Genomic DNA, 23287 nt, shown 5'->3' on the forward strand with positions numbered 1-23287 from the left:
TCTAAAGTAGCCAGAGGTACATTTGAGACCCTGTCTCAAAATAAATACGTAAAATATTAGAAGTGCTCCTGACAGAACAGTAGCACATCGTTCAATCTTTTTTTTTTTGTTTTGTTTTGTTTTTCAAGACAGGGTTTCTCTGTATAGCCCTGACCGTCCTGGAATTCACTTTGTAGACCAGGCTGGCCTCGAACTCAGAAATCCGCCTGCCTCTGCCTCCCAAGTGCTGGGATTAAAGGCATGTGTCACCACCGCCGGGCCACATTGTTCAATCTTTTGCAATTGTATTAATTCTCCCAGCATCCTCCTGCCCATTCACAGAATTCCCTGGACTTCCTGTCTAGTAGCCACCAAGGAAGGCCTCCAGGGAAATAAAGGACAAACAACTGAAGACTGAGATAGCCTATTGGGAGGTCTTGAGCTCACTTTATGGTGATCACAGAAGGACTTACCTGGGAGAATGTGACCAGAGAGGCATGCAGGGGTGGAGGGTGGGGTGGGGTACAGGAGGGGGATGGACAGGCTTTCTGTTTGTTGTAGCTCTTGAGGGTTGCATTGGAGACTGCCCAGGACTCAGTGGGTGGGTGGATCACAGGTGGGTGGCTTTTAAGTCTCTATTCTGTCATTTATGGGCAAGATACTGCCTACCCCAGGTATATGATGAGGATTAAGAGGTCACAGGAGGACATAACATCTAAAACAACATAGTATATGCAAAGCTCAACCAACTCTGTTTTTGAAGCTCCAGGGGCTAAACTCCAATTCCAGGAGGAAAACCACAAAGTCCACTTAAGCAAACATCCTATGGCAACTGCTCCTTCCCCCCCCTGCCCCCCTCCCCCAGCAACAGCCAGTCAGGCTACAACAGCAGGGTCAAGGTACGCATAGATAACCTGAGACATCCTGCAGCAAATAGATGACCTAGCCAGCCTGTGTATCAGGTAGTTTTGCCCCCGTGTTTGTAGACTATGCCAGAAATGCGGTTTTTAAAATATTAGCTTGCTGACCTGTGTGGAAATTCCCTAAGCTTTCTGTAACTACAATAAATATCCTGCACCTCTAGACTCTCACTTCTGACCCATTGCAATGATGTCCATGAGGCCTTGCTAGCGAGCTCATAAGAAAGACCTTTATGTATTTGCACTAGAACTGCCCCCTTGGTAGTCTTTGGGGTCCCTGCATCTTGGGTGACATGTCTCACTGTGTAGCTTTGGTTGTCCTGTAACTCACTATCTATACCAAGCTGGCCTCAGAAAAACAAAGATTTGCCTGCCTCAACCTCCTGGATGCTGGGATTAAAGGGGTGTGCCACCATGCTCAGCTCATAAGCCAATTCTCCCTCTCCCTCTGTCTCTCTCTGTGTCTCTGTCTCTCTGTGTCTCTGTCTCTCTGTGTCTCTGTCTCACTCTGTTTTTGTGAGACACGGTTTCTCTGTGTAGCCCTGGCTGTCCTGGAGCTCACTCTGTAGACCCAGCTGGCTTCGAACTCAGAGATCCACCTGCTTCTGCTTCCAGAGTGTTGGGATTAAGGCATGTCCCTCTACCACCTGGTTTATAAGAAATTCTTAATTAGAAAAGCCAAATATTTATCAGGAGCCAAAAAATAAAGACTATTATGGTAGCTCTTATTCACACGTGTGCCCATGTGTATGTGTACTGTGTACATCTGTGTGTTCATGTAGGTTGCTGTGTGTGTGGTGGTTTCATGTGTGGAATACCACGGCAGCACAAATGTATGTATGACTGTCCTGCAGAGTCAGTGCTCAGAAAGCAGCAGGTCTGTAGGGAATCTGAAGTTCGACAGTGCTTGAAGGAAGGAAAAAGTAAACCGAGAGGACACAATGGGGGGAAATGGGGCTAGCTCAGACCAATTGGGGCGCCAATGTTAAGGTTTGCTAAGGTCTACCTCCTGTTCCCATGTGCCACACAAAATAGTATTGAGCTAAGTGCCCTGAGCAAGGTTGGCTCCAGCCAGCAATCGTGCCCTACCCCAGGCATGGATTTCCAAGACCTCAGAAAGCCCAAGCTTGGAACTCGGCATATAACGAAGTCAGTAGAGTATTTGTCTAGCATGCCTAAGTCCCAGGTTTGATCTCCAGGACTGTCTTGGTCAGGGTTTCTATTCCTGCACAAACATGACCAAGAAGCAAGTTGGGGAGGAAAGGGTTTATTCAGCTTATACTTCCACATTGCTGTTCATCACTAAAGGAAGTCAGGACTGGAATTCAAGCAGGTTAGAGAGCAGGAGCTGATGCAGAGGCCATGGAGGGATGTTCCTTACTGGTTTGCTTCCCCTGGCTTGCTCAGCCTGCTCTCTTATAGAACCAAGACTACCAGCCCAGAGATGGCACCACCCACAATGGGCCCTCCCTCTTTGATCACTAATTGAGAAAATGCCTTAAAGCTGGATCTCATGGAGGCATTTCCCCAACCGAAGCTCCTTTCTCTGTGAAAGTTGACACAAAACCAGCCAGTACCTAGAAGACGGCTCCTGGTCAGGCATGCCTATGATCTCAGTACTTAGTTGACAAAGGCTGGAGGAACAGGAGTTTAAAGTCATTCTTAGCTACATAGAGAACTCAAGGCCAGCCTGGGATACATGGCTCAATAAGAAAGAAAGAAAGAAAGAAAGAAAGAAAGAAAGAAAGAAAGAAAGAAAGAAAGAAAGAAAGGAAGGAAGGAAGGAAGGAAGGAAGGAAGAAAGAAAGAAAGAAAGAAAGAGAATCCTATCATCTGTCAGTGCCGTGGGCCGGGAGGTCAGTTGGTTCCTCTGGCTGTGATCTGCTACAACTCTAATAGGAGGTGTATTTATGAGCGCCATCAAAGGCAATGGCACGCTGGTGGTGAGAAAAGCCTCCCAGATCGCTGTAACCCGCAATTTGCATGTTTATGACCTCATTCACTGGCTATGGCTAACACATTCTGGTGTCTGAACACTACACCTGGAGGTACAGTTCCCATCCAGACTCCTAAAGGGTGAGAGGGGGCAGCCCCAGGGTACTGCTGTGGGACCCAAGAGGCTCCTCTGAGAGCATGCCCTGGAGGCTTTTTAAATTTTTGGATGATGGGGTGACTGGCAACGCATGCCATATAACCATTGGCCCCTGCAGGCTCTGCCACTCTGGGCAATTCCTTTGGGCCTTTTCACTGTCTGTGTCCTTTGCCCCAGAAGTACCCACCATATGGTCTCTACCCACAAAGGCCAGTTTTGCTGTCCCAGGATTTCATTCACTCTTCAGTCAGCTCTTCAGTCTCTGCCTTCTCTGAGCAACACTGCATTATTTTGGTTCATCCTTTTTGCCTAGTGAGGCAGGTGTTCATCTGTATCATCTCTGATAACCATAGCTGACAGAATAGGTGACCCACCTATTGTTGATCTAGTCTGTTGTCTATGTTGGATTTTAATGAGCTAAACTGTTCTGAATATTCCTGTATGAGTCTGGGTGTGGGATGCACATGTGTGTGTGTGTGTGTGTGTGCATGTTGTACATCTATAAATGCATATTCACCTGTGTGTGCATGCGTATGTATGCACGTATGCATGTGTAGGCATCAGGTGTCTTCCTTGATTACCCCCTGTTATATTTTGAATCAAATCTTGCTGATTCAGATAGTTTAGCTAGCAACCATGTGGTGCTGGGAATTGAGCTCAGGACTGCTGGAAGAGCAGTTAGTGCTCTTAACCACTGAGCCATCTCTCCAGCCCCAACTTTATGCTTTCTTATTTGTTTGTTTTTCAGACAGTTTTTCTGTGTAGCCATGGCTGTCCTGGAACTCCCTCTGTAGATCAGGCTGGCCTTGAACTCTCTGAGATTCCCTGTCTTTGCCTCCCAAGTGGTACTAAAGATGAGTACCACCACCACCACCCAGCTACGATTTCTTAATTTTAGATAACCCATGGAATCCAGTTAGTGCTGCTCATGTGCACGAGAGTGTCAGACCATCCACTGGAGCATGAACAGCTCACCAGGAACCACAACCCCAAAGAAAAAGGACATTCCCTCCGCAGTCCTACCCTGCCAGTTACTCCTAAGTAATTGAACTCTTCTACCACCCATGCTGGAATTTTGACTGGTTTGATCTTGTGTGTGTCTTAAGCAGGTAACCATGGTTAGGATGAGCTTCTGAGTGCAATGGTCATGACATGACATATGGTCATGACATATGGAAAACAGCATCGCCCTCCATCCATCATCACGTTCTTTTTATCCTTTCTTCTCTGATGTTTCCTGAGTCTTGTAGGGAATGGGGGCCTTGTCTATACTAGGCAAGCACCCTAACATGAAACCACACCCACATCTGTTGTTGTTGTTTTGTTTTGTTTTTTGGGGATATAGTTTCTCTGTGTACCTCTGGCTGACCTGGAACTCATTGTAGACCAGGCTGGTCAGATCCACCTGCCTCTGCCTCCTGAGTGCTGGAATTAAAGGCGTGTTGCCACCATGTCGGACTCACATTCCCCATCTTTTAAATTAAGAAAGAAAATTTTGAATCAGGGTCTTGCTGAATTGCTCAGGTTGGCCTGGGACACAGGCATTTTTTTGTCTGAGCTCCCAAGTAGCTGAGGGTATAGGCACATGCCACTACGCTGGTCACATGCTGCCACAACACTGGTTGTAGTGGTGATTTACAGGGGATGTTCCTCTGTCAGCACTAAAGAAAGCAGTATGTGTATGTGCTTGGCTGCTTATAAATTATGCCTGGAAAATGAAAGAGAGTGTGTGGTGATTGTGCTGGTCTCGCAGAGCACCGTAGGAGCCACATCTGGCATAAGGGCTCCAGTCTGTGTCATCTATAGCAGTCACTATACACATTTCTCATGCTATTTAATCTAGATAATATTCACAAAAAAATAAACTCACTTTGTGTGTGTATGTGTGAAGGGGTATACATAGATGAATATGTGTGCACATGCACATGTAAGCAAAAGCACATATGTACAGAGTCCAGAGGCCAACATCTGGTGTTCCTCCCCCCAACATCTGCCTGGTTTCATGTTTAATTTAATTAATTGATAAATGTACTTACTTATTATTGTGGGGGGACATGACACACAAGGGATGCACATACTACCGTGTATGTGTAGTGATCGAAGCTGATTATGTCGGGTTTTCTCTTTCCACTTTCATGTGGATTCTGGGGTTTACAGCTAGCATCTTTAACCTCTGAGCCCTCTTACTGGCTTTTTAAAAAAGACATTCTCTCACTAGCTTAGAACTCACCACGTGGGCTAGGCCCAGCGATCCTTTGTCTCCATATCGCCAGTACTGCGATCACAAATGCATACCACTGCCCCTGGCTTTTTATATGGGTCCTGGATATGAAACTCAAGTACTTGTGAGTTTCCCAACTGAGCTGCAACTGGGCCACCTTATTTAGTTAGTTTTACCAAGAGCTTGAGGCCAGTGTGTGCTACATGACATCCTGTCTCAGAAATAAAAGAGTAAAAATGACTCATGTGTATATAAATTATTCTCACTCCTCCCTAATACAAAAAGAGAGGGGGCTGTGGTACAAAGTGGGGGCTTCCTGGGCTGGTGGTGCTCAAGAATGGAAAACAGTCTCTGAGAGCCTATGCCCAGGCCAAGGCAACTGATTAGGGATAGAGCAAGACAAGGAAGACAAGAAAGAAGGGCCAGCCATTTTCCCCTTTCATCTAATGTCCCCCTTCCCCTCCATCTTCCCCCTTTCCTTTCCCCCTCCCCTCTCTCTTCTTTCCTCTTCCTTTCTTTCCCCTCCTCCCTGATACAGCTGTAGCGCTGAAATGGAACTCAGAGCTTTGAGAAGATCTACCACTGGCCTATGTCCTCTGTCCCTCAAGACAATGCTTTAATTCCGCTGGGATTTCTAGTTTGCAGAGTTGATTATAAACATTTTGTTCTTGGATCCTCAGGGTTTGGCAAGGTAGGAGGTTTCATCCCTGGCTATGGAGATAAGGAAACCGAGCTCCCACAAGGAGAGATCACCGAAGATCTGAGAAAATCTGACTAAGTCTGTGTTTGCCATGGTGCTCTCCATCTCCAAGCCTATTGCCTTTCCATTCACGTGATGCAGAAAGTGGGGGTAGGAGCACGGATGCAGGTGCCAAGTCAAGGATATGGAGCAGGGTAGGCATTAGAGGTCACTTAGCAATGGCCTGTGGCTTCCAGGGCAGCAGGGCCATCCAAGCCATCTGAGCACTAGCAAGACTTTTTGGTAGCAATCACCTGCTATTGGCCTCGTGTGATTGGCCACAGGAAGTCACTATATGATCTACTTACTAATCACCTGTGGCTGGCCATGGGGAGTCACTATGTGACCTGCCTCTCCTGGGGGTGATTATAGGGAGTTGATTGGTCAGTGCCAGTGGTAACCCTTTGGCTGTTGACAGGAGATCGTAGCAGGCTTGAGGGATCTCCTGTTGGAAAAGATCTGATGGATCAGGATGCTTTCGGTTCCTAGGGCCTAGACTTCACATTCTCACTTGATACGAGGCTCCAACTTGATATCTATCGCCTATGAGTAGACTCAGCTTTGGGAAGAGAGGTTTGTTTGGGAAGATGGGAGAAGATCAAGACCCCTTGGTCATTGAGGGCATGGTATTTATTGCAGGTCGCCACACACAGAGCCAGTGAGGAATGGAGACCAAGCTGGAGGTTGTCAAGGATCCTTAGGGATACATCAGTCTCTGCTTCTCTATCTCTCCGGATTCTCGAGACAGGGTTTCTCTGGCTGTCCTGGAACTCACTCTGTAGACCAGGCTGGCCTCAAACTTGGAGATCTGTCTGCCTCTGCCTCTCAAGTGCTGGGATTAAAGGCATGCGCCACCACTGCCCAGCTCCAGCCTCTGCTCTTAAACGCCACCATTTAGCATACTAGCTATCTTATCTCCCCTTGCCTCTCAGGGAATCAGGCTCAGTGGTGAGTCAAACATGTCTCTTCTCTCAGCATGACTCTTGTCTTTGTCAGGAGTTGGAGAAATGGATAGAGGCAATGACAGTGCAGGCATAAACTGGCAATGGAATGAGCAGAGATGGAAGAAGACAGGGAGGGAGGGAAGTGGGGAGGCCTGGATCACACATGAGCATGAGTAGGCAGAGGCCTAAGGAAATTACTTCATTAAAGAGATACTGGAGCAATGAGATGGTCGTAGCTATGTGGAGGTGGGTTCAGGAGGCAGGATGGAGAGGGTGCCCCGGTAGGAAGGGCTGAGGCCTACTCAGGGAAGGGAAAGGAGATTGGTGCAGGTGCAGCACCACTGCCTCTGGGGATCAAGCTGATCAAGTCGGTGAGTGGGACACAGTGGAAGGCAGGTAGGGCCAGTCTCACAGCACCTTGAAGTAAAGCTCTGGGAAGTATACAAAGTACATCGGGAAACCTTGGAGAACCTTTTTTTTTTTTTTTTTTTTTTCCTGAGACAGGGTTTCTCTGTGTAGCCCTGGCTGTCCTGGAACTCACTCTGCAGACCAGGCTGGCCTCGGACTCAGAAATCTGTATGCCTCTGCCTCCCAAGTGCTGGGATTAAAGGCGTGCGCCACCACTGCCCGGCCTTGGAGAACCTTTATGGGGAGGGTATCAAGACCCTAAAGCAGGCGGCCATAAGTTACCCCTGTCTCCTTGTGCCTCTTCTAAGGTTGAGGAGGTGGGGCTGGTGAGGCAGTTCAGTGAGTAAAGGGGCCACGAGCTTGACGATCTGATTCAGTCCTCAAAATCTATACGGTTGCAGGAGAGAGTCACCTCCTTAAGTCATCCTCTGACCTCTATATAGGTGCTGAGGCACACACTCACACCCCCCCCCCCATATATACATATAAAATGTTTTAAAAGAATTAAGGAACTGGCAGCCCTTGTGGCCTAGCTCGGTCTCTCATTGAGGATGGCTTGAAAGCTCCTAGTTTGTTGTAGGGGATGCAGGCAAGGCCTATCCAGAGGGACGTTGGAAGGGAGGGACACACACACACACACACACACACACAAACACGCACAACCAAAGACAGGTGTTCAAATGGTAGTTTGAGCAGTTCCTTGTGGCTCCTTGCCCTTCTTCATCAGGGGTCATGAGGTGAGCAGTGGAGAAATACTGGAGGCAACAAGAGAGTTGGCTTCTGAAAGTTTGTATTTGAATAAATTGAAAGACAGCATAGGTGGTGGCTGGAAAATGAAATGTTATATTTTATTTGTCAAAACCAGTTCCTATATTAATGCAACTCCAGTGTCAGCTGCAACCCTCTGTGGGGGGAGGGGGCGTGTGTAAAGAAACAGGATCTTCCCATGTAGCTAGCACTGGCTGTTCTGAAACTTGCTAAATAGATCAGGATGGCTTTAATGAATGGAGGTCTGCCTGCCTCTGCCTTCTGATTGCTAGGATTAAAGGCCTATGGCACCATTCTTGGTTCACATCTTTTTTTTTTTTTTTTTTTTTTTTAAGATAGAGTTCTGTTATGTAGGCCTGGCTGACCTGATACTCATGACTTTCCTTCTGGGACCTCCAGGAGCTGGAAAATCACCTCCACTGGCCATACACCTCCACCTCCAGCTCCAACCTTACTACTACTACTCGTATCGCCCGCCACCTTTGGCTACAATTATTATTATTACCATCATTATAAGTGTTATTGTACAAAGAAATGGGTTCACTGCAACTTTCCATAATTTACTTCTTTGGAACAGAAGACATGATTAACAACAGTAACTCACATTAAGCATTTACTGTGTGCCAGCCAGTGAACTTGTGGGGTGGTATTACTCTGATCCCCATTTATAAACCCAAACTGTCAGGCCTGACTAGGCAGTAACTTAGGTCACAGAGCTGCTCAGTGTTGAGCCTTGTTTACTCTCAAAGCCCATGTTCTTTGTTCTTTTTAGATTTTTTTTTTTTTTGAGACTGGGTTTTACAGTGTAGTCTTGCTGCCCTGAAATCACTTTGTAGACCAGAGATCTGCCTGCCTCTGACTCCCAAACGCTGGAATTAAAGGGTTTTATTTATTTATTTTTTAATTATGTGCCTGTGTGTGGGCATGAACATGTGAGTGCTGGTGTCTGAGGCATTGTATCCCCTGGAGCTCAAGTACAATCTGAGGTGAACTCCATGTAGGCACTGGGAATTGAACTTGGGTCTCTTGCAAGGGCAATATGTACTGGTAACTGTGGGGCCATCTTTCCAGCCCTGAAACCAATGCTCTTAACCCTTATATAATTATAAGGGCATGTATGGGTATGTAAACCCTATTAAAAAAATGTTCTTGGGCTGGAGAGATGGCTCAGTGGTTAAGAACACTGACTGCTCTTCCGAAGGTCCTGAGTTCAAATTCCAGCAACCACATGGTGGCTCACAACCATCCATAACAAGATCTGACTCCCTCTTCTGAAGTGTCAGAAGACAGCTACAGTGTACTTACATATAATAAATAAATAAATCTTTAAAAAAATTAAAAAAAATGTTCTCATGGTCGAAATTGACCCTTGTCAGATGCAAAAACTATTTCAAAGAACCAGTAGTTATACAGTATTTGCTGAAATCAAGGTCTATGGGAGGAACTGAATGATTCTGAAACACACAATCCAAAAGCAAAAGTTTAGCAAAAATATAGGTTTTGCTAAGCAAAAAACAAGGGGAAATTATTTAATAAATGGTGACTGCATAAACAATAACCATTGTAATAGAGGAAGGGAATTAGAGCTACATTTTAATCTATATACTCCAAAATAGAGCAAAGATTGGATAGATGATCTTAGAATAATATGCAAAGAAATTATACCAGTAGACAGGTGTATGAAAGCTCACTTTGTTGGCATCAACAATGAAAATAAAAACAAAAAAGTAAACAAACAAACAACACCCAGAGGACTAGAATGACAGATGAACTGTAAACTAAAACAAAAAAGAACTTCAGACAGGGGCAACATTCCCTTCAATAACAAAAGTGAAAGATTCTTAAAAGAAAAAAAAAAGAAGCCTTTTTTTTTTTTAAGTTAGAAGAGATTCAACTCAAGACAACAGATATGAACAATAGGTTATGTACAGAAGGGGAAATACAGATAGCAAATGGGGAAATTTTGAATGTTTAGTCATCCAAGAAGTGGCAAATAAGGTCATCTTAAACTAGGCATCATTAATGTAGGGGAGAAAAGTTGTCACTCAGTGTTTAGGAATGTGCATTCAATTCCTTACAATCTACCTTGCTGGTGAAAGAACTGGGGCAAGAGAGGGCCATTCACAGCTTTCTACCTGAAAACTTTCCCATTCCTAGAAACTCAGCTCACCCGTGGACCGCATGGATGTGTTAGCAGACAACTGCAATGCAATAAAATACACAAGTAGGAACTATATACCTTAAAAACGACCATGCAAACAAAAAATGTTAGTCATAGTAGCAAATAAAAGAAAATGTGTGCTTGCAAGCACGATCTATGAAGAAGGTTTTTTTGTTTTTTGTTTTTGGCGGGAGTGGGGTAGGGTGGAGGGAGCTCAAATTGTGTAGTAATAATTGAATATCCTTTTACATTCTTTTTTTTTTTTTCTTGTTACTTTGTCTTTTCAATGGTGCTTACACTTACAAAAAGAAAAAAATCATCTGGAGTTTGTAATGTGCATATTTCCCAAGGTTGCCCAAAACATGAGAAAGATGCTAATGGGAGCATCCCAAGACCTTCGTGTGTGTCTCTGTGTGTGGGCGCCTCCTCTTCTCTAAAAGAAAGGAGTCTTCCTTGAGTAGGAGCCCCTGACTGAGGCCATCTTAGGCTGGAGAGTCTGGTCTCATTGGCACTCCGGGATCCCACAGGCGCTGGGATTTTCTTCTGAGGGAACTTTCTGGAGCAGGTGGGTGTGCTTTCTATTGACACCTGTGCTTGCTGAAGAAGGGTTGAGTAGCCGAACGTCTAACTGCCTGTGGGCACCTTCCGATTCGAGGCTGATTCACAGCATTTTTGAGCTTCTCCTGAAGTTCTTAGGTCAGCCTGTGCCCCTTTGCGGCAGGACAACTCATTTACAGAGCCTGGACATGAGGTACGTAGAGGCGTTCGAGTCGGACTCGGCAGATGAGCACTAGAGTGCCCTGCTAGATCTCAAAGAACATGTAGGATTCCCGACGTGGTCCGGCCGGCGGGCGGGCGGGCGCAGCTCCCTCGGCCACGGCATGCGCCCCTTGGGGACCTGCAGAACTGCTGCCTCTCTGCTAATACCATCTTGCTCGAGGTGGTCACGTGCGGGCTACAGTGGCGCGCTTCGCCAGGGACGGATGGATCAGGGACTTCGCGGGGTCCCGAGCCGCCCGGTCCAGAAGCCCGAGGTGAGGTCTTTCTCTCCAGAATCCCAAGCAAGGCCAGGACGCGCCTCCTGAGCCCGAGGACGCCGTCTCCAAGCCGTTCTCGGTCCATGGCGCCGTCGGGGATCAGAGGCTCACGCCGCGACGCCCAGCGCCACGGCCTCGCGGGTGTCTTTCGGCGAGGTGCGGACAGGGGGACGCGAGCAAAGCGGCGGGTTATGGACCCGGGCCCGCGGACGCGTCGTCTCCCGTGCAGCTCCAGCTCCGCGAGCCGGTGGGCTTGGGGAGGCCGGGTCGGGAGTGCCACGCGCGCGAAGCGAGGGGCGCGGGTTGCCGGGAGGGAGGACCGCGGAGCTGGGGGAGGGAGTGGGGGGGGCGCGGGCGCATGCGCCTTGCGTCCGTGCCATATTGGAATGAGTCGGAGCGCGGAGCGCCGCCGCCGCCGCCTCCGCCGGAGCGCGGGTGCAGGGGGGCGGGGAGAGCTGCCGGCCGCCCCGCTCTGCCGGGCTCAGCAGGAAGGAGGGCGCGAGCAGCGCGAGCGGAAAAGGCGCCCCGCGCGGGCGAGCGCCAAGAAGGAAAGAAAGAAAACCGAGCGAGCGGGCGGGCGTGCGAGCGAGCAAGCGCGCGCGCGAAAACTCCCGTCAGGTAAAAAAAAAGCGGGGCGGCCGGCTGGGCCTTCCCGCGCGGCGGCCTGAGGGGTGGTGCGGCGCCCTCCCAAAGAGGCCCAGCAACTTTGCCAGCGGGAAGCGCCGGGAGCCGGCGGGCGGCGAGCGCGCGAGCTGAGGCGCCAACGGGCGGCGGCGGCGGCGGCATGTTGGGCGGGGGGGACGACTGGAGGGGGGGGCGAACGGGGGACGCGGCGCCCGCGCGCGCGGCCTGGCGCGGTCCCGAGGCTCGGCGCGTCGGCCGGCGGGGGCTGCGGGGACGCGCCCGGGCACCTCGCGGCCGCGGCGGAGGCCGGCGGCGCCGGGAGAGAGAGAGAGAGAGAGAGAGAGAGAGAGAACGGGCGAGCGGCGCGCGTCAGCCCAGCTGGGCGCGAGAGGCCAAAGTGGCCGGGTGGCGGCAGCGGGCTCCCAACTTGCAGGCTCCGGTCCCCTGCCCCCATCGAGCGGCCTCCCGCCGAGCCCCCGCGGACCCGCCCCCCCGGGCTCGCTCCGGGCGGGGCGCGAACCCGCAGCCCGCGCGGCCGCTCAACTTCGCAGGGCCTAGGCGGCAGCGGCGACAGCAAGCTCGGTGGCCGAGTCTGAGCCTCCACCGCAACCGGTGGCTCCGGCCTCTCCGGCGCTTCGCCTGGGGAGGCACCGCCGCCCGACCCCCTGCGCGGATCTGGGGAGCGTCCTGAGGCCGCTCGACAGGTCCGTGACCGTTTCGTTTTCTGTTCCCAAGTCTTGTTTTGTTCGCTGTAAAGACGCTGGAGGGGCGAGCCCTGTGTCCTGGGAAGCAAGGCCTGCTCTTTGCGGAGCAGAAAAGCCTTGTGAGACTCGAGATAAATTCCCGCGGAAAGGATAGACGTCGTGTTAAGTTTCCCCCCGAGATGCCAGCTGTTCGCGTGGGGTCTCAAACTAAGCTGTCAAAGCCAGGTCATCTTTAGAGCTTGCGGTGCAGTGGGGTGGGACGCTCCCGTCTCCTGTAGGGCTTTTTTTTTTTTTTTTTTTTTCTTTTTTACTTGGTGGGCGCTCTTCCCCGCGGGTCACTCACAGCAGTTACTGGCCCCAAGTTGGTGGTGTGTGTCTTGTGATTGCTGTATTCATCAAAAAGATCTGAAGGAAGTAACATGGAATTAGTCATTATCTGCGTATGGCCTCTCCTGAACCGCGATTTTTAAGATGTCATACTTTATTTCATCTGAAGCAAAATGAATGCTTTGAGCGTGTAACTGTTGTTGTGTCAGCTGTCTAGATGGGGTGGAGGAGGATGAACGTGCTTTCGTAAGTACACATTGGGGCCTGTTAACTCGCAGCAAATGAACTCTTAGGCCACAGGTAGAGTCAGAGTTCAGATTTGTTTGCAGTGTCAGGAACATCCAGTTGGAACTAGAGGGACCTGAGAGAAGGAGCCAGTTGTGTTATAAGGTTATTACTACGTTACCATTGAGCTGCTTTATCTTTGGGTAGGTGTCTTACCCAGTGTAGTTTTTTTTTTTTTTTTTTAATCTTCCTTATTATTTGCAAAAGTGGGATAAGTAGATCACCATGCTTTTGGTTCTAAAATTTGGAGACTTCTTAAAATGAGATTTTAAAAAAGTTTTGAAAGGTTCTATCTACATAAAATTACTCACAATATGTGTCTTTATAAAAATAGATTGGAAAAACCATCTTGTTAGCTAAATCCAGAATAATTCTGTGGACTTTATTTGAACACAGACTTTTAAAGAAGGCATTTCAATATATTTAAGAAGTTACACCTTTCACAGTTTAACAATGAAATCGGGAAAGGACAGTTCATCCTTGTTTTACATATGCATAAGTCTTGATGGCCATATACACATTAAGATACAGAACAGAGCATTTCCAGCCCTCCCCCCACCAAGGGATTCCTCTAATTGAGTAAACACCTGCCCTTTCCCTAAGGCAACCTCTGGCCTGACTTCTGACACAACCAATGGATCTTGTCTGAAGCAGGACCTTTTAGAATGTGAAAGGGCAATATTAACTATCTAAGGATAGCAGGTATCCTCGGAGATGTCATTTTGGTCCTGATGCTGTACTGGTGTAGGGTTCCAGTATCTACAGGGTCTTAAGACTTTGACCTTTGGGCTTTGTGGTCAGAAGGACTTTTTTTTTTTTAATTTTTTTTTTTTTTTTCTCGAGACAGGATTTCTCTGTGTATCCCTGGCTGTCCTGGAACTCACTCTGTAGACCAGGCTGGCCTCGAACTCAGAAATCCGCCTGCCTCTGCCTCCCAAGTGCTGGGATTAAAGGGGTGAGCCACCACACCACTGCCCAGCTTCAGAAGGACATTTTTAACTGAGCAGTTTTTGGTGTGTTAGGATTGTGGTTTCTGGGGATCTTTATTTATCTAAATGGATTCCCATTTTGGATACAGATGTATTTGTAGAGAGTAGGTTTGAAGGAAGAAATTATGAATTTTTGAACAAGTTAAGGGTTAAAGGTGTCAGATGAATTCTGTTAAGCTTAGAATTTGCAAAGATAATTGAATGAAAATTGAGTTTTTTAAAAGTCTAGTGAATTAATAATATGGGTATAATGCTTTAACTACCTTTAAAATGGCAGTTTTTTTAGTTTACTAATATTTTCTTTCTTTGTTTCTTTGGGTTTTTTTTTTGGGGGGGGGTGTTGAGACAGGGTTTCTCTGTATAGCCCTGGCTGTCCTGGAACTTACTCTGTAGATCAGGGGCTGGCCTCGAACTCAGAAATTCACCTGCCTCTGTCTCCCAAGTGCTGGGATTAAAGGCGTGCACCACCACGCCTGGCTTTCTTTTCTTTCTTGTCTTTTATTTATCTAATTTTTACACTCCAGATTTTCTCTCCCCCCTCCTCCCTCCAACTGTTCCACATCCCATACTTCCTTCCCACACCCCTGTCTCCAGGAGGACGTCCCCAACCCCCAACAAACCAGACCTTTAAACTCCTAGGGGCCTCCAGTCTCTTGAGGGTTAGGTGCATCTTCTTTGACTGAACCCAGACCTGGCATTCCACTGCTGTATATGTGTTGGGGGCCTCATACAAGCTGGTATATGCTGCCTAGTTGGTGGTCCAGTGTTTGAGAGATCTTGAGGGTCCAGGTTAATTGTGACTGATGGTCCTCCTACAGGGTCGCCCTCCTCCTCCTTCTTCCAGGCTTTCCCTAATTCAACCACAGGGATCAGCAGCTTCTGTCCATTGGTTGGGTGCAAATATCCGAATCTGACTCTTTCAGCTGCTTGTTGGGTCTTTCCGAGGACAGTCATGATAGGTCAGAGCTCCATAGCCTCTGTAATAGTGTCAGGCTTTGGGGGTCTCCCTTGAGCTGGATCCCACTTTGGGCCTGTCACTGGACCTTCTTTTCCTCAGGCTCTTTTACATTTCCATCCCTGCAGTTCTTTCAGACAGGAACAATTATGGCAACCCCCTTCCTCATTTGATGCCCTGTCTTCCTGTTGGAGGCGGGCTCTATAAGTTCCCTCTCCCTACTGTGGGGGCATTTCATCTAAGGTCCCTCCTCCTGAGTTCTGTGAGCCTCTCATCTCCCAGGTCTCTGGTGCGTTCTGGAGGGTCCTGGCAACCTCCTACATCGAAAGGTTGCCTGTTTCCATTTTTTTCTGCTGGCCCTGTATGTAGGATGCACACCTGGCTTATCACTTCATTAAAAATTTAACAGTAAAAGCAAGAACAAAATATAAATAAAAATGGTGTCAGCTGCAGTTTTTTGTAAAGTCCTTTAATTAAAGCCATTCTTTTGTATTAGAACCCTCGCCAAACAGTTGAGTTTTCAATATCCACTGGAATACTGCTGCAGTAACTGGCCAGTGTCTTCCAAATATCTTTGAATGTATCCATGTGCTTTTTGTTTCTACTGCTTCTAGGTGAATGCTTATCTTGTTAGCTTCTTGCAAACTCCTAGGTTTTTTTTTTGTTTGTTTTTTTGTTTTTTTGGTTTTTTTTTTGGTCTGCAAAGACTTCTGTGTGGTAGAAAGTTGGAATGGCTTACTATCCATGTTAGAGACTTATGTAGATCCACAAAGGTCAGAGGTTTGTTTTTGTTGTTTTGTTTTTTTCCTTTCCCTGTCTATTCAGCATGTCGATGGGCCCACAACTAATTTGAATTTGGTCATTCCATTCAGAGTTTACAGCTTCAAGAACTAGTAGAATACACAGTGACCTAGCCACCATCCATGAACTGCTTGAGTTTTCCGAGGTTTTTATTTTCCTTGAATTCTTTTTTTTTTTTTTTTAAGATTTATTTATTATTTTTTATATGTAAGTACACTGTAGCTGTCTTTGGACACACCAGGAGAGGGCGTCAGATGTATTAAGGATGGTTGTAAGCCACCATGTGGCTTTTGGAATTTGAACTGAGGACCTTCAGAAGAGCAGTCGGTGCTCTTAACCGCTGAGCCATCTCTCCAGCCCCCCTTTTGAATTCTTAACCATTGTAAAAACTGCTGCATCTTTGGGATGCAATTGAGGGCATATGTAAAAAACAGAAAATACAAGGGGCTTTTTTCTTTGGGGACCATGGTTTTTCCCTTTAAAAGTGCTTTGCCATGTATGTGTTCACAAATATACATACAGAGATTTTTAAATAAATGTTAAAAATAAAGCTTTGGGGGCTGGAGAGATGGCTCAGTGGTTAAGACTACTCTTTCAAAGGTCCTGAGTTCAATTCCCAGCAACCACATGGTGGCTCACAACCATCTGTAAAGAGATCTGATGCCCTCTTCTGGTGTGTCTGGAAACAGCTACAGTGTTCTGATAGACATAAAAATAAATCTTTAAAAAAATAAAGGGAAGGGATATGTTTTAAAAAAACCAAAACCCTTTGGCAGCCGGGCATCATGATATAGACCTTCAGTGCCAGCATTTAGGAAGCAGAAGGATCAGGAATTCAAAGCCATCCTATGCTACCCAGTGAGTTTTAGGCTATCATGGGCTATATGAGACTCTTCCTGGACTCAAAAACCCAAATCCAAACTATATAAAAACAAACCACCACCAAAGTGCAAAAATCCTTGTGTGCCCGCACATTTGTACGGTGACCTTTGTTTCATAGTGATCTAGACTGGGCTCAGCTTTAGAAATGTGGTGTAGTGGAAGATGTCATTTGAATTTAATGTCTGTAGAAAAGAACAGATCAAACTTCATCGACCTTTTATTATGGCCTTATGTTATAGTCACATTAAATGACATAGTAAATATTATTTATACAGGAATCTGAATGCTAAATATTATATTAAATTTTCTATTTTAAAAATTTAAACAGACTTTATGGCATTATTTGGCTGATAGCTAATATTTTATAGCAATTTCAGTGAGATTTTAAAAATGTTCCTGGTAAGTACTGCAGATTTGTTCTGGCAGAGTGTTTTCCTTTTCATGAATACAATTTGTATCTAATTTTTATTTTTGTATTTGAAAACAGTTTTTCTTTATACATAGTTGTTAAGCTGATGGCAGGTGTCTGGGAGTTTTGGTTACTCAAGTTTTCAGCCACTAGACTTTAGGGAGTGGGATTTTGTTAGGCTGCTACTGTACTTCAAGTGATACCAGCCCCTCTGGAAAATGATTTACAAACAGGAAAGATGTAGTTAGGTTGTTGAGAATTCATGTTTAAAGTTTTCAAAAGTGAGGGTAAGGAGAATTTTTAAAAAGTTATTAAAGAAAAAATAGAGACTTTCCTGTAAGTTTTCTGCTGGATGGTGGTGTGTGACTCATTCCTTTAATCCCAGGGCTCAGGAGGCAGAGGCAGGACCCTAATTTTGAGATCACCTTGGTTTACAGATTGAGTTCCAAGGCTACACACAGAAACCCTGTCTTGGAAAAGAAAAGAAAAACAAACAAACAAACAAAAAGTTTCTCATTTTATTAAAGTTCTTTTGTTGTTGTTGTTGGTGGTGTTGGTATGACTGTGGGCATGTGTGGAAGTTAGATGACTAATTTTTAAGTTTGTTTACTTGTTCCATTTTGGGTTTTTGTTTAAATTTATTTGATTTTACATGAATGAATGATTTACTTGCATATAGGTATGTGTACTGGCTTTTTGTCAGTGGAGGTCAGAAAAGGGGGTCAGATTCCTGGGACTGTTATAAATGGTTGTGAGCCACTGTGTAAGCTCTGGGAACTGAGCCCCCTGTCTTGTGTCAGGAATAGCAAGTGGTCTTAACTGCTGAGCCATCATTTTTCTAGTCCTTTCTGCCTTGTTTTTTGAGGCACGATCTCTTATTGTTTCTGTCTCCCATTTCACTACAGGACCTCCAGGATTATAGATTCCCCCCCCCCCACACTGCCATTTAAAGAGCCTTCAAAATGAAAATTTTTATTTTAGTACGTGTATTGGTGTTTTGCCTGCATGTATGGCCATGAACAGCATGTATGCCTGGTACCCTTGAGGGTCCACAAAGTGGTGTTAGATGAGTTATAGATAGTTGTAAGGTGCCATGTAGGTGCTGAGAGTTGAACTTGGGTCCTTTGGAAGAGCACCGGTCCTCTAAACTTCTGAGGCATTTCTTCATCTCATGAATCTGGCTTCTTAACCAACTGAGCCATTTTGTCAGTCCACTGCAGAAATTTTAGCAAGAGTCTTAAAAAAAGACCTTCCTTAAGTATTACCTCATCTCAAAATCTAATCCTTCTCACAAAGCACATATATACTAAACAAAGCATAAAAAGCAGTCAACACACGCAGTACTGTACACCATGTTAGAGATGCTCCTACTCATGGGCTGGAGAGATGGCTCAGCGTCATGAGATCTGACGCCCTCTTCTGGTGTGTCTGAAGACAGCTACAGTGTACTCATATATAATAAATAAATAAATTAAAAAAAAAAGCTCCTGCTCCTGCACGGTGCACACCTTTTCTGATAATGGGAAAAACCCAAGGGTTTGTCTATAATTCTTCTAGTCTGTCTGTGTTCACAGCATGCTTAGAAAAATCATATTCAGGCTAGTCCTGAAGGCATTGCCCTGCAACTCTGTCCTAGTAAAACCCAAACATCCACCCAGAGGGAGGGGAATGAGGCCCTATCCAAGGACATACATATTTAGGTCTTAAGCCAATTTTGAAAAAATACTTTTAACATAAAGTATCTGTATATGAAAGGAATGTTCTTCTATGATAGCAGTTGGTAGTTGTGCTGAAATTCTTGTTTTCTCTTGGTAAGAGGCGTTGACCAGACTCTCTGATGAAGGGCTCCTTTCCTTTTTCGTTTTAACAGTTTCCTTGTCTTTGTTGCCTTAAAGAGATCAAACAGTTGTATTTATAGCCATAAAAATGTAATAGAATATGTTATTGTTAAAGAAAAATGATCAATCTTTTCAATGGGATGTAAAAATTATTATAGCCATGGGCTTTTCCACTTGTGCCCAAGTTCCCCAAAGTGACTGAGACTTCTTATATATGAATAAGTGCCTAAGCCAGTAGCTTTTTCTGCTAGCTCACAAATCAATTATCCTTTCTAAACAAGTCTAAATCATGCCATGTGGCTAGTTACTTCTTCCTCAGTTTTATGCAACCATCTCTCTCAGAGTTTGGGTGAATTCTTGCTGCACCCACAGTTCCTCTCTTTGTCAGAACTCCCACCTCCCTCCTCTTGCCTCAGCTTGTTGGCCAATCAGCTTTTACTTGATAGGGGATACTTCTATTCATTACAAGAGATTCTCTCTCTCTAGTCCCCCTTTAGTCCAACAAAAGGCTCTTTCTCTTTCAATAATAAACTGTAAACAGTAATAACAATTATGAAAATTATCAGGTAAGATTGCATTCACATTGAGCAGTCCATATGTATATGCCAATCTTAGAGAAGGTATTCTATTATCTATCCTATCTTGGTGAGTTGAGAATTCTGTACCTAAATTATTTTTAATCACAACTTGTATTACCAACCTAAAAACATCTTAGACCTTAAAACATTTTCCTAAACCCTAAACAACTTAATCTTAATTGTGGGACTGTAACTATCTAGTCTTCAACTCTATCAGAGATCTGAGAAGGAATACATACATATTACTTGGGTATGTAGGGAGTGCAGGCGAACAGCTTCCAAAAGCATAGACATGACAAAGCTGACTGCCTGGTCGGTCCTCCAAAATTTCCCTGTATCGTTGGAGCATCATCTTTAGCTTTCTGGCCCAGAATATCTTGTTGCGGGAAATAATAAATAAATGGTACCACCTGCACTATATCCAGCTACTCTCTGTCCCGGTGGTCTCACTGCCTCTTGGCTAGCCTTCCCAGCTATGGTTCGCCTGCCTCAGAGCTGCTTGTACCTTTTCAGCCATCTTCCCCCGTGACTAGTTGTCATAAGTCCCCTTAATCCAGTAAGTCAAAATTCTCTCTTCCCCCATCTTCCTTATCCTCTCCTCCCCTCTCCTCTCCCCTCCCCTCCTCTCCCCTCCTCCCTTCCCTCCTCCGTGTTCCTGTCCCTGTCCCTGAAACTCTTAGCTTCACCTCCCTTTCCCTGTCCAATCACAGGCTTCTTGTTGTATTAATATTTAAATTAATTGGGGGGGATTCTGCTACAATATCTGACAGACTTTTTTGTGAAGCAGGGCATATGAAGGACTGCCTACCTTGTTTTGGCAAAGCTTAACAGTTGACTTGCCTGCATCTTGTTTTGTACAGTTTGGACAACATTTCTATCTGTAGTTGAAGCAAGGGCGGTTTCTTGCCCAAGCGACTAGCTTGCCACATATTTGAGGCAAAGTCAGTATGGAGGTTCTTTGATACTTATCATTTTCTTTGAAGTAGCATGGGGGTGCAGTCAGGAGCAGACTTGTCTCATTGTCAAAATAGGCCGTTTATTAATAAAACATCTTTAAATGCCATATTCTGTAACTCTGAGGTTTTTAAAGACCATTCATCTATCTGTAGTATATCTGACTAGGCAAATGTTGCTTGTTTCTAGCTATTTCCTATCTGTCCAACCTTGGAAACATATTTCTGTAATTAACTAAACTACTTCCTAATATGATCATCTGTTTGTCTGACTTGCATTTTTTTAATTATCCTAAACCAGTTTGCAATAGCAGCATTCAAAGACTAGAACTTCACATTATATAGGTACAATACCTTAAAGTAGAGTTAAACATATCCAGATGTAGTCAAATTGATAGCTAAACATATACATAGTATATTGAACTAACTAAAGATAAAATTCATTAAAAAGCACAACCAAAAAAAAATCTCAAACTTTATTAAACTCTCTTTGTCTTTAGGTGATCTTTCAGGAATTTTTTTGTTTCCTTTTTCTTTGGTTTTTAAGACAGGGTTTCTCTGTGTAGCCCTGGCTGTCTGGGCATCTCTCTCTCTCTCTCTCTGTGTGTGTGTGCCCAAATTATGTGTTATATGCACATGAACACAGTGCCTGAGGAGCCCAGAGTTGTCTTCCCTGGAGCTGGAGTTACAAGTAGTTGTGAGCCACCTCACATAAATGCTGGGGCCTGTATTCATTCTTAACCAGTGAGCCATTTTTCTAGCCTCGAGTCCATATTCTGTCAAATGATGTGAAATATGTCTTGAACGTTGTAGATTGTCAGCTATTTTAGTGAACTGAGCACCGTGGAGGAGTAGAAGCATTCATGGCGTGGTGCACAGTAGTATGTAGTATGCAGTAGTTCCTTTTTACTGTTTTACTTAGCATAGAAAGAAGTTAATTACTAAACTGATTTGGGGTAGATAGAGTAGTTGAGGACTTTGTGGGAAGGATTGGGTTTTGGAATGAGGTAATATTTAGAGAGTGTATTTTTTTAAGATTTATTTTTATTATTTAAAAACTTATGTGTATGTGCATGTGAGAATGTGCAGGTGCCCTCAGAATTCAGAGGTTTTGGATTCTCCTGGAGCTAGAATTACAGGCAGTTGCTGTAGGTACTGGGAACTGAACTCAGGTTCTTTGGAACAACTATGTTAACCACTGACCCATCTCTACAGTTCTCAGAGAGGGTCTTAAATGAGAAATGGAAAGTGGTTTGTTAGTAGTTGTATTAGTGGGTTTTTTTTTTTTTTTTTTTTTTTTTGGTGGTGGGGGGGTTCAAGACAGGGTTTCTCTGTATAGCCCTGGCTGTCCTGGAACTCACTTTGTAGACCAGGCTGGCCTCGAATTCAGAAATCTGCCTGCCTCTGCCTCCCGAGTGCTGGGATTAAAGGCGTACGCCACCACGCCCAGCTTTTTTGGTTTTTCGAGACAGGGTTTCTCTGTGTAGCCCTGGCTGTCCTGGAACTCACTCTGTAGACCAGGCTGGCCTCGAACTCAGAAATCCGCCTGCCTCTGCCTCCCAAGTGCTGGGATTAAAGGGGTGAGCTACCACTGCTCGGCTGTATTAGTGTTTTTTAAAGGAACATAAATGATAAGCATGAAAAAAAAGGTATGTGTGCATGTTTCATATATACCCACATATATATTCCTATATAGCCACATATATATATGAAAGATTTATTAGAATTGCTATGGTCTGGATGGAAGATGGTTTGTTAATAGTTGTATTAGTGTTTTCTAAAGGAACAGAACTGATAAGTGTGAAAAGATGTGTGTATATATCATATACAAAAGATGTGTATAAAATGTGTATATGGGTATGTATGTATGTATGTGTATATATGGATGAGATTTATTAGAGTTGCTTACAGACTATGGCTATGGTCTTTGTAATCTCTCCCAACTGATAGGCCAAGATTCTGGTAGTTTTTCAGTTCACAAGACTGGGTGTCTTCAGCAGTTCCAGTCTGGTGCCGGAGTTCAGAGGCTTCCTGTAGAGTTGTTGTTTTTTAGTGTGTGTTGAAATCCCAAAGTAGTCTCTAGTAATCAAGGACTGCCTCAGCAGGAAGATGGACAGATTTGTAAGCTAGAGTGAGGGCACTCAGGCCAAAGCTTTCTTGTTGTATATCTCTTATGTGTGCTTCTACCAGAAGGTATGGACCAGATTTAAGTGACTCTTCCCACCTCAAATAACCCAGTTAAGAAAATCTCTCAGTCAGGCATGGTGTTGCACGCCTTTGACCCCAGCATTCAGGAGGCAGAGGTAGGTAGAGCTCTGTGAGTTTGAGGCCAGCCTGGTCCACAGAAGCACATCCAGGTCAGTCAGAGCTCTGTGCCTTGAGGCCCCAGCCCCCCTATAGGAAAATCCCCACAGACATACCCAGCCGCAAGGGTCTTAGTTGATTCCAGATGTAGTCAGGTTGATAGCTAAGATTTGCCATCATGTACCCAAGATATATAATACAATCTGCTAAACACATGAAACTCAAGAAGAATGAAGACCAAAGTGGGGTCACTGTACCCCTTCTTAGAATTGGGAACAAAACATCCATGGAAGGAGTTACAGAAACAAAGATTGGAGCTGTGACGAAAGGATGGACCATCTAGAGACTGCCATACCCAGGGATCCATCC

At 45.4% G+C, this 23287-nt stretch overlaps 1 protein-coding gene across 9 annotated transcripts in view; it reads left to right on the forward strand.

Annotated features, from left to right (window-relative positions):
* Positions 1-11206: 11206 nt before the first annotated feature.
* Sfmbt1 (Scm like with four mbt domains 1) overlaps positions 11207-23287 on the forward strand; it is a 104801-nt gene continuing 92720 nt past the window's right edge. For 5 of the 9 annotated variants that reach the window (XM_085828493.1, XM_085828496.1, XM_085828497.1 and 2 more), the window contains exon 1: positions 11667-11887. The gene's annotated coding sequence lies outside the window, so the exon portion shown is untranslated. Of the gene's footprint in view, positions 11267-11666; positions 11888-12224; positions 12598-23287 lie in introns of those variants that run through there. The other 4 variants (XM_085828494.1, XM_085828500.1, XM_085828501.1 and 1 more) reach the window with 3 other exon arrangements.

The sequence above is a fragment of the Mus caroli genome, unplaced genomic scaffold, assembly GCF_978045245.1.
Source record: "Mus caroli unplaced genomic scaffold, Mus_caroli_1 scaffold_12, whole genome shotgun sequence".
Taxonomy (NCBI): domain Eukaryota; kingdom Metazoa; phylum Chordata; class Mammalia; order Rodentia; family Muridae; genus Mus; species Mus caroli.